Source organism: Furipterus horrens, unplaced genomic scaffold (genome assembly GCF_987537825.1).
Source record: "Furipterus horrens unplaced genomic scaffold, mFurHor1.1.pri manual_scaffold_12, whole genome shotgun sequence".
In the NCBI taxonomy this organism is placed as follows: domain Eukaryota; kingdom Metazoa; phylum Chordata; class Mammalia; order Chiroptera; family Furipteridae; genus Furipterus; species Furipterus horrens.
In genome coordinates, this window is record NW_028327182.1 from 69,923,693 (window position 1) to 69,934,490 (window position 10,798).

Here is a 10,798-nt window from a genome sequence, read left to right on the forward strand (position 1 = left end):
TTTCTGCTGATTTAAGCCACCCAGTTTGTGATACTTTGTTATGGCAAACTAATACACAAACTAAGGCAAATATAAGGAGATATGAGGAGGGAGGAATGGAGAGATGGAAAGATGGAAAGATGAGAGAGAGAGAGAGAGAGAGAGAGATTGTTCTCCCTGTAAAACCTCAAGGACATATAAACACACACCATGTGACCCTCAGTGGAAGGTTGGGTCTAGTGCTCACACTGCCTCTCTTCGAAGCCTTGCCTTGCAGTGGCCCCAGGCTGGTCACTGCTCAGACTGCAGCCACCTCCTCAGTGGACAGGGAAGAGGGTGGGTGAACCCTGCACTCAGCAACCCTGCATGAGGATCCTCATAAACAGATATGCAAGGGGTGCTGTGGTCTCAGAATCACTTCCAACAATCTGATCCATGAAACTGTTTCCTTGTGAATAGTCATTATGAGTCACAATTTTTATTAAATTTATGATATCGGACTCCAAAATATTTGTTTATTTTGTTTATACATCCACTCTTAAAGTTGTTTTAGGGTTTTGTCCACTGTAAGAATCTAGCTCCAATACTATGTTATTGGCATCCTGAAGGTGATTTATTTTGGTAGGGAAAAGAAAAAAGAAAAAGTTTAGGCAGAACAACTTTTTAAAAAAGCATTTCTTGGTTTCTGTCAAATCTTTCCCTTACCCTGAGCCAGTAGAAGGTGAGATGCCAGCTGAAGTGCTAGCACAGGAACACTACGGACATGTTGCCATAAGAGAGGTGCCCAGGGATGAGAGAGGACCTGACTGATGAAGGAGACAGTCCAGCATGCAGGAGTGGGTTTCATGAAATTTTAATAATTAAAAACTGCGAGCTTCATTACTATCAAGGGACTTTTTTATACGATTGAAAAATTCTATAAATGTTTACATTTGATCACAAAATCACCTGTGTTAAGTACATGTTTAATATCTTAATTCTTCCCATTTATAAACTTGTATTTTTTTCTTTTCTTTTTAAACTTGCATTTTTTTTTCAGATTTAATGTGTTTTATTGATTAAAATATTACATTTGTGCCAATTTCCCTTCCCTCTGCTCCCCTCCACCCGGTGGCCCCCCTCCCTCCAGTTGTCCCCCCCTTTTAGATTATGTCCATTAGTTGTGCATACAGTTCCTCCCAATCTCTCTCCATCTATTCCATTCCCTCCTACCATGATCCCCAATTCCTATATCATCTCCCTCCCTCTCCCCACTCCCCCTCCCTGTTGACCTCCCCCCACTATGCTTCCCTTACCCGCAGTTCCTTTTCCACTCTCGTTGCCTGTTTCGTTTGCCTTTGTTTCATCTCCCTAGCTTCTGATTTTTAAACCAGTCCCTTTAACATCTCATATAACAGTGGTTTGGATCTAATGAACTCTTTCAGTTTTATTTTGTCCTGGAAACACTTTCTCTGTCCTTCTATTCTGAATGACAATTTCGCTGGATAGAGTATTCGTGGTTGTAGGTTTTGGATTTTCATTACTTTGAATATTTCTTGCCAGTTCCTTCTTGCCTGTAGTGTTTCCCTTGAGAAGTCAGCTGATAGTCTAATTGGGACCCCTTTGTACATAATTCTTTTCTTCTCTCTTGCTGCTTTTAAGATTCTCTCTTTATCCTTAATTTTTGACATTTTGATTATAATGTGTCTTGGAGTGGTTCTCCCTGGGTCCAGTCTCTTGGGAACTCTCCTTGCTTCCTGGACCTGCATGTCTATTCCCTTCCCCAAGTCTGGGAAGTTCTCCTTTATTATATTTTCACTCAATTTTTCAAGTTCTAGTTCATCTTCCTCATTCTCTGGCAAACCAATGATTCTTATGTTGGGCCTTTTATAGCTGTCCCAGAGGTTTCTGATCCTCTCATTGTTGCTTCCTATTTCCTCTCGCTGCATTGGTTGACTGCTTGTTCCTTCTCCATATTCCAGTTTGTTGAAATGAACTCTGGATTCCTCACCATCTGTCTCGTATGTGGTTTTGTTCCTTTCGTTATGAAAGTTTTTCGCTTCTTTCATATCTTTTTCCTGCTCTTTTGTGAATTCTGTAAGCCACCTGATAACAATGGCCCAGAACTGAGCCTCTGACAGGTTTCTTATCTGTTCATCTGTCAGGTTCTCTATCTGCTGTCTGGTGAGTTGTGCCACTGGGATCTCTGTATTTGTCTGCCACATTTTGACAGATGCGTTTTGTTTTCCTGGGCTGGCTGTCCGGGGCGGTGCCTGTGTACGCGTCACAAATTAGCGACCAGTGCCTGTCTGCGACCTATTTCGCAGCCCTGTGGTGCTTTCTGTGGGGGCGGGGGTCCAAGATGGATTCACACAGTTATTCAGCTAGGAGACCCGGATCCGTCCTCCCGCCCCCCTGGGCCTCACTGTTCAAGGCGATGCTGCGGCTGCTCTCCCCAGCGCTGGAGTCGCCCACGCCAGGGGCTTGATTGGAGTCGCCTGCCTGTCCGCGACCTATTTCGCAGCCCTGTGGTGCTTTCTGTGGGGGCGGGGGTCCAAGATGGATTCACACAGTTATTCAGCTAGGAGACCGGGATCCGTCCTCCCGCCCCCCTGGGCCTCACTGTTCAAGGCGATGCTGCGGCTGCTCTCCCCAGCGCCCGGAGTGGCGCAAGCCAGGGGCTTGATTGGAGTCCCGCACGCCAGGGGCTTGATTGCCTCCGGGATTTTTCGCCGCCCCGCCCGCCGCTCCGCAAACAGCTTTGCCTTCTTTAACTCTTACCTGCCCAAATGGCACCGCTGGTTTATAACTTCATATGTTGGGCTTCCGTGTAGTTTTATTTTCTGGAATTTCTAGTTATCCTTTGTTTTGAAGTAGTTGTATTCCTCTATAGTTGTTGAGGGAGACCTAGCGTGTCCGTCTAAGCCTCCATCTTGGCCGGAAGTCCTAAACTTGCATTTTTTAACTTCCCTGTCTCTCCCACTCCCTCTCAAGGACAAAACCGGGATTACCCTCTTTCCAAGATTATCCTCTCTCCTGGATTATTCTTTCTCCTGGATCAGACTCTCTCCTGGATTAGCTTCACCACTGGATTAGCCTTCTCTGCTGGATTAGCCCTTCCTGCTAGATTACCCTCTCTCCTGGATTTATCCTCTCTCCAAGATTATCCCTCTGTCCTGGAATATCCCTCTCTCCTAGTTCCTAGATTATTTCTCTCTGTATCTCCATCACCTAGCACAGTGCTAGACTCAGAGTAGAGTGAGTACATAAAATATCTGTTAAATTGAATCGAATAAGCATCAAATATCCAAATGTAAAGCATAATTTTAAAAAACTATATAATCAAATAACCCCTGGCTGGTTTGGCTCAGTGGATTGAGCGTCGGCCTGCGAGCTAAGTGTCGCTGGTTCGATCTTCCAGTCAGGGCACATCAGAGAAGGAAAACTCTGACTCCAAAAAACCTCCGCTGCCTTGCGGCATACCTCTTCAGGGGAAAGGCTAAGGGAGTAAACCCCGACAGAAAATCCGGAGCCGGAGTCCCTAAGGCGGTTTGACGTTGTAGTCAACACCGGCAACTCCTGCGGCGCACCTGAAGCCAAGCTGTATTGACTCAGTCTTTCCCTTGGACCCTTCAGCTGCGAAGAGAGGGGGGGTCTGCTGCATGGGCAACAGCAGACCCTCCATATCACCCTGCCCAGGCTCTGTAGCTTCAGCTTCACTGGAGAGGACACTCCAGCGTCATCGCAAGATGTCGATTCAACACGGGAGGAGACAGATACCGTGTCACTCCCGAGTCGGACTGCACAGCCATTCTCGGCGGTGCAGATAGACTCTTAAGAAGCTACACCATCGTCTCTCGAGACAGACGGCTGCCGACGACGACGACGATAATCAAATAGTGAGGAACATGATTGAAGAATCTGATTGAGGAACATAAAAAGATTATAATAAAAATTAATAAAGAAACTAAGTTGTTCTATGCATACATACAAAAGTAGACTCCATAAAGAGTCTAGACTTGATAAAAAATTTTATTGCATAAATTATATTAAAAAACAAACAACAGACTGAAAAGGTAATGACAATCACCTGGATAGCACACCTGTGGAGTCCGAATGGCTCCTCGCAGACCTGCCTAATAAGGCAGCAGCCCAGCGACTGGGTGGAGCTCACAAAAAGGCAGGCAAACTTGAGCTTAAGTTTGGCCAGTCCATCAGGTTTCGCTGCATATTAACTTTCCAGGGCTCTCTGACCAGAGAAAGTCAGGGCATATTTTCTGCTAGCAATAGGAAATGGAAGAAAAAATTGAGGACAGCTCTGATAATAGGCATAAACATAAGAAAGGCAGAAATTTCTGCAGGACTGACTCCTCTTCATACCCATTTTCTTCCAGAATTCCTTGGAGACACATTGCGAGGAATACTACACATTATTAACTAGTATTGACATCCTTATGAAGTGATGATTGATGTGCACATTTGAACATTGAGCTCTTCAGAGAAGAAAATGAGTACATAAAACAATCGACAACTTGGAGTTTAGATGTCAAACCCTGGCCGGGACTGATGTGTGTTTAGATCACATTGGTTGAAGTGCCTCCAACTTCTGTCAAAACTCTGCTTCATTCTTTATGCTGAAATAATTTTTGACTGAAATAGGTAGTCTAAACCAATTCTATTCAGTGTTATGCATCTTACTCTTGTCCACAAATAGTGGTAGAAAATCTTCCAAAGAAAAGGGAATTTATAAAAGCTGCTAAACTTCTGGTCCAAAGGGAATGTTGTAGGGAATGTTTGCAAGATCCCATTAACTCTAAACCAAACAGGAGTAATGGTACTGAACAAAAAAACATTTCTAGATATTTTGTAAATGCTTTCATGAGAGTTTTTCAATAATATACTATCTCAAAGAAAGATGTGGACTCTTGCTATTTGTTAGATGCCAGTCTAATGAGATTTTTTATGTGTAGATATTAACTCTGTGATTCAGTTAGAAATGAACTATACTCGGTAAATTCTACAGCTTTAAATATCCTAGTTTCCTAGTGAATAGGATAAGATCCCCCTACCTTTTAAATACTGGTTTGAAATACACATGAGGGACTGTGTGACATAATCTATTTATACATTACCAATACCTTGAATCTATTACCAATAATGGGAGGAGTGATACTGAAGATAATAAGGGGAACAGAAATAGATGAAATGAACAACATATAGGTCAGGATTTCTCAGACAAAAGTTTATAGAGAAAATAATAGATTTTAGTCCACTAGAAAATTTTGAATAACTGGTTAATTTATTCCATGTTCATATTTGTTATTCAATATGTTTTAACCTTTTAAAAATTTGGTTGAGACTTCCAGCCAAGATGGAGGCCTAGACTGACACGTTCCATCTCCCTCCACAACTAAGAAGGAATACAACTACGGCAAAACCAGAAATAACCAGAAGTTCCAGAAAATAAAGCTACATGGAAGTCCAACATATGAAGTTATAAAGAAGTGCTGGTCGTCCGGATGGGTAGGAGAGGGGAGGCCAGGGCAGAGAGATCAAGCTGTACTGCCGGCAGCAGCTATGGCAACGGCAGTAAGTACAGACACCCATATTTAAAAAGAAGTGAGAAAGACCTAGGGAGCACCTCCGGCTGCAGACCAAACCTGTCAGCTCGTGGTTCCAACGCCAGGGAAGGCAGACCCCCATTGCCTTGGACTGTGAGGGCCAGAGGACATGGGGATGGAGGAGGAGGCTCCTGGTCTCTCAGCAGAGAGTGAACGACAGGAATCCATCTTGGACCCCCGCCCCCACACAAAATGCCACAGTGAGAAGGGTCACCTGGTAGTGATGAGTGCATGGGGCTCCGCCCCCTATAGCATAGGAGGTGTGACAGCCCCATCCAGGAAGTAAAGGTAAAGACAAAACTGTCAGGATGGCACGGATCACAATAGAGATCCCGGTGACACAACTGACCAGCCAGCAAATATCTAATCTAACAACTCAGCAGATAGGAAATCTTTCTGAGACACAGTTCCGAGCTTTTGGTTATACGAATGCTTACAGACCTAATAGCAGATCTTAAACAAGATGGTGAAGGAATGAAGGCAAGTCCCGCTGAAATGAATGAAAACACATACGAAACTAGTGGTGAGGGAAAGAAAACCAGGGATGAAATCAACAAATCAGAACATAGGGAAGGAACAAACAGTAAACCAGTGCAGAAAGAGGAAACAAAAAGTGAGGAAAATGAGAAGAGTCTCAGAAACTTATCGGACAGCTATAAGCAGGCCAACATCTGAATCACAGGGTTGCCAGAAGGTGAAGAAGAAGAACTAGAAATTGAAAAACTATGTGAAAAAATAATGAAGCAGAACTTCCCTAACTTGGGGAAGGAAATAAACTTACAGGTCCAGGAAACACAGAGAGTTCCAAAACAACTGGACCCAGGGAGAACCACACCAAAACACACTAAAATCAAAATGTCAAAGATTAAGGATAAAGAGAGAATCTTAAAAGCAGCAAGAGAGAAGAAGAGAATTATGTACAAAGGGGTCCCAATAAGACTGTCAGCTGATTTCTCAAAAGAAACTCTGCAGGCAAGAAGGGAATGGCAAGAAATATTTAAAGGAGTGAAAAGCAAAAACTTACAATGACGATTACTCCATCTAGCAAAGCTGGCATTCAGAATAGAAGGGCAGAGAAAGTACTTCCAGGACAAAGTAAAACTGAAGGAGTTCATCAGATCCAAACCACTGTTATATGAAATGTTAAAGGGACTTGTTTAGGAGAAAGAGGATCAAAACTATGAACATTAAAATGAAAACTGTGTCATAACAACCAACAACAGAAGCTAGGGAATCAAAACAAAGGCAAACTAAGTAGGCAACGAGAGTGGGAAAAGAATTATAGGTATGGGGAACATTTTGGGGGGAGGTCAGTGGGGAGGGTGAAGGGGGAAAAGGAGGGAGATGGTACAGGAATTAAGAAGCATAGTGGCAGAGAGTGGAGTAGGTAGGAAGATGTTGAAAATAACTATATGCACAACCAATGGGCATGGACTAAGGTGGGGGGACAATTGGAGGGAGGGTGGTCACTGGGTAGAGGGTAACAAAAGGAAAAGAAATTGGGACAACCATAACAGCATAGTCAATAAAGTGTATTAAAAAATTTGGTTTGAATAATATAAACAAGTAAATAAATATATCGATAGGGAAAGAGGAAATTCTTGAAGTAGCAGGAATAATGGAATGAAGAAATCATCATTTACAAATCAAACTGGTAAGTCAGTGTCATAAGTTATGGGATATTTACCTAATCTCAAAGGATCTCTCCACAAAATAACAACTATTAGTTTTTTTCAATGTTCAGTTTCCTTTAATGAGCACCGTCTTCCTGAAGGACAAGTGCAGGCAGCTGGGCAATGGCAAAAGATGTTCACTTGAAGATCTTGCCCTGACTGAAGGCTTTGCTCACATGCTGTAAGGCCCCTTCCCAGCAAAAGTACTCCTGAACCATCATCTGGGGCTCCTTGCTGCCAGGATCCAGTTTCCGTCACATGTATGACTCCTGTTCTACCTACCAATCTGGGCTCAGAGGAAAGGCAAGCTCCTGGCCTCAGAAGACCCAGACTCCAGAAATGGAGCTGCTATTGTTGGTTCCAAAGAGGATGATACTGGCAAAGGCATTTTTTCTCAGCTTGTCCAATTGCTGGAATTTTCCAGTAATGAGGTTGCAGCTCATGAAGGTCTGGGTCAGCTCATCTAGGAAGTGGTACTGGAAGTACCACAGGGACCAGTCATCATCATCAAACTGCTGTATTGTCATTGGAATACTTGCACTTAAATTCATTCAGCACAAAGCACCCTTGAGCAGGTGAGCAAAGTGGTCCTTGACTCTTGGCTCAGCAGGTAGCATCTGTCCACATTCATCTATCTCCTCCTCAGGAGCAGAGCCAGCTGCTGTTTCTGTTCCTGCTCAGCCTGGGGTTATGCTTCACCTCCCGAGAGTCTTTCTTTTTCCATGGGTGTCTTTTTTAGGCTGGCTCTCTGTAAATATTTTAGTATCAAACTGGGCTATCTTCTCACAGAGATTCACCTCCCCTAAGACAGCGTGGAACTGGGGCTGGTTAATGCAGGTGAGGAACCAGCAGTTTGTATTGGGGAAGGTCTGGTGGAAAGTCTCCAGACGTGTTTATGGAGGCACAACAAGGTGCAGACAACTGTGACATCAGCAAGTGTTACACGTTCCCCACCAGAAAAGTCCGTGCCTCCAAGTGAGCATCCAGCAGCCCTAGTACTTGCCTCATCTCCTCCTTTGCATTTTCTGTGGGCTGCTTGTTGTGGTGCATGATGCCCAGGTGGGGTACACCCAGGTACTCGCTGGGGGCACTATGTTGCTGTCTGAAAATCTCACCTACTGTACCACCTGGGCTGCTGCCTCTGGACTACTTCCTGCAGCTTCTCATTGCCCACATAGTAGACAATGGCATTGCTCTTCAACATATAGAATCCACTGTCACCTTCAAATGCTAGAATCTTAACAGCAGGAAATTTGCAGAGAAATTCGGGGGTGTGGTTAGTTTGGCCAAAGTGGAGGTGGGATTGTGTGGATAGCACACGGACTGAGCCCCGCTGTACTGAGCAGCAACGAGGGCCTTGAAGGCCCTTTAGTTTTCAGGATATGTGTACAGGGTCCCAGCTGCCATGGTGACTCTGCAGAGAAAGGAGGTCTACAAAATAATTAGTAATTAAAAAGGATGAAAAGGCAACCTTGTAGTAATTAGTAGATATCATCTTGATCAAGTGATTGACATTAATGCCAGCAGCAATGAGACAGATGGACATCATGCGCCACCTGATGGAATGCAACAAGGACACCATACTTCTGTGATTTACCTGCATAGGATGCTTAACTTATGGTCTGATCGTGGGGAAGTATGAGATAAGCCTACATTTTGGATCATTCTATGAAATGACATGCCTGCAATTTTCCAAAATGTCAAGGTCATGAGAATCAAAGACAATAAAGGATGTTCCAGATTGAAGAAATTAGAAGGCCATTATAACTGATCCTAGATTGGGTCTTTTGTTATAAACAACGATGGGGCAACTAATGGAAGAAATTTGGAGAGGGGTCTTGGGTGAAGGATCAGCAGGAGCTCTTTGTACTATTCTTGCCACTTTTCTATATATTAAAATTGCTTCAAAATAAAATTGAAAATAGTTTTGGAACAAAAGTAACAATGATTTGGTCTATGGTGTTGTCATACAGGAGGAATGGCAGCGCTTTAGCCTGGCACACCAGGACTTGAGTCTTGGTCAGCAACTCACTAGCTGTGTGGCTTGAGGCAAGTTACTTAATCCTTCTGAGACCCTCTTATTTCTTATCTGCTAAGCAGGGATAACATTAGGACCTCCCCATCGGGTTTTAGGAAGATTAAATGTTATTACATATGTAATAACCTATGTAAAACTTAGCTCAGTGGTTAACACAGAAAGAAGCACTCAATAAACAACAGCCATAATAAATAGAGTATTAGTTTTCTGAGGTGCACTAGTTTAGTACCACACACTGGGTGGCTTAAAAAGAACAGAAATTTATTGCCTCACTGTTTTGGAGGCTGAAAGTTAGAGATGCATAGTTATGAAAGAAGGGGCACAGAGCTTCCATGGCCTCTCTGGGAGCAACACCCTCCTAGCACTTCAACCTGGAAACTCTCTGAATTCTGTACTTGACGGATTTTTAGGGAGGATTCATTAAGATGGGTTCCCAGATTTGTCCTAGTTTCTCCCCAATTCTGGGGTGCATCCTGGGAATAAACATAGTCAGCAACTGACAGAGTCTCCAGCTGGTGTACCCAGCACAATGCCACACATATATTATAAAATAGAAGGTAATCTAAAGAGCTATGTTAGTTTTGAAAATGTTAAGAGCACAGAGACCTGCTGTGGCTGTTTTACTTGCAGCTAGTAGTTTGGTTCTCCATTTGTCTTGGCTTTGGCTCTGCCTCATCTTGTCTAATTTGGGTGTCAGTACTCAATGAGGTCACATGCAGTCTGGAAGCATCTACCAGGGCCTCTGTGGCCCAGGTCTGTGGTGAGGCAAACTTTCTTTTCATAAGCTGCAGTTGCCACAGCTGCTGCCCTTCCTTCCACGCCTTTGGCTCACATGTTTTAGGATTCCTCATCAAGTCCCCAAACCACCCCTGGTTAAATTAGGTCATCTTAGAACATTTAGGACTCTTTCTTAACTATGTGTTGAGAAAAGATTTTGAGGATGTGACTTCACTCGAGATTCCATTTTCCCTATTTTCTGTCTCTTTCCATCTTGATGTGGAGATGTCATTCCATATTTTTAGGATGTAGTCTACATGACAATGACTCATTCCATGTTGTACTCCTCTTGTGATGCAGGGCTAGACTGAGTTCATGTTCTCTGGTTTCATTTAATTGCCTTGCAAAGAGTAAATAGGAATTTCAAACTGAAAGATGGCAAGTTTAATAGTTTACTTAATATTTTTTTTGTCCCATAAAATGGAAACTATCACATTTTATCTATTTATATATTATAGACATACTTCTCCAATCACCTATAAATAAATATGAAACCAATGTTTAGGGCACAAAAATCACCAAGATACTCTCAATTCTGCAGTCAAAATCAGAAAGCATATGGACAACTTTTGTATTATGATAAGTTGAAAAACAGAGAAGTAGTAACTTGTCCATGATTACATAGAATATGATATAACATTAGTTTTTAAAGCACCCAGTTTACACAGAAAATAAGAAAAGGCAAATATGCACTGAAAAAGGGAAGTGTGAAATAGGACACGAGTAAAACA

At 43.0% G+C, this 10,798-nt stretch overlaps 1 pseudogene; it reads right to left on the bottom strand.

Annotated features, from left to right (window-relative positions):
- Positions 1-7,389: 7,389 nt before the first annotated feature.
- Positions 7,390-8,671, bottom strand: LOC149996333 (elongation factor 1-gamma pseudogene; annotated as a pseudogene).
- Positions 8,672-10,798: the final 2,127 nt, after the last annotated feature.